The sequence below is a fragment of the Egretta garzetta genome, unplaced genomic scaffold (assembly GCF_000687185.1).
Source record: "Egretta garzetta isolate BGI_Z169 unplaced genomic scaffold, ASM68718v1 scaffold235, whole genome shotgun sequence".
NCBI classification, from domain to species: Eukaryota; Metazoa; Chordata; class Aves; order Pelecaniformes; family Ardeidae; genus Egretta; species Egretta garzetta.
Genome location: NW_009259792.1, coordinates 2,667,457 through 2,668,043, shown reverse-complemented (window position 1 = coordinate 2,668,043; position 587 = coordinate 2,667,457).

Genomic DNA, 587 nt, shown 5'->3' with positions numbered 1-587 from the left:
CCCCCCCCAAAAAAAAAAAAATTATATTTTTCTCCTTCTCCTGCTCCCCTGGTCCATTGAACTGCTCCCTCTTGTCTGGAAGAGGGGGTGAACCTGAACATGGGCCCCCTCTGTGCTCGTATCACCACCCCATCTCCCTCCCCTGGACTTCTCATGCAGGGAAAACCCTCGGAGAGGCCCAGACCTCTGTGGGCTGGAGGGAAGGAGCTGGTAGTGCCCCCCACATGCACACACAGACCACCCACCTTAATTTTCAGGCAAATCTTACCTTTCCACTCACGAAAACAGAGGGAGACAATCCCTGTCTGGTAAATAAATAAACCCTATACACTCTCAGGGGGAATAAAAAAGAGACCATAGTGAGAAAAACAGGGGTCTTTTTCCTCTTATTTCCCTTTAAGAATCATTATTTTGAGAGTACAAGTTACATTATATTGCTTTTTCTCTTCCAAGGAGGAAAAAAAGGAGAGAGGAAGATTTGACACTGGAGTTCACAGGCTGTAGCTCTGGGCAATGAATGTGGGGAGTTTTGGAGGGGGTTTCTTCAAGCTGCAAGACCAGAGATGTCCTGCAGACCCCTGCCCATT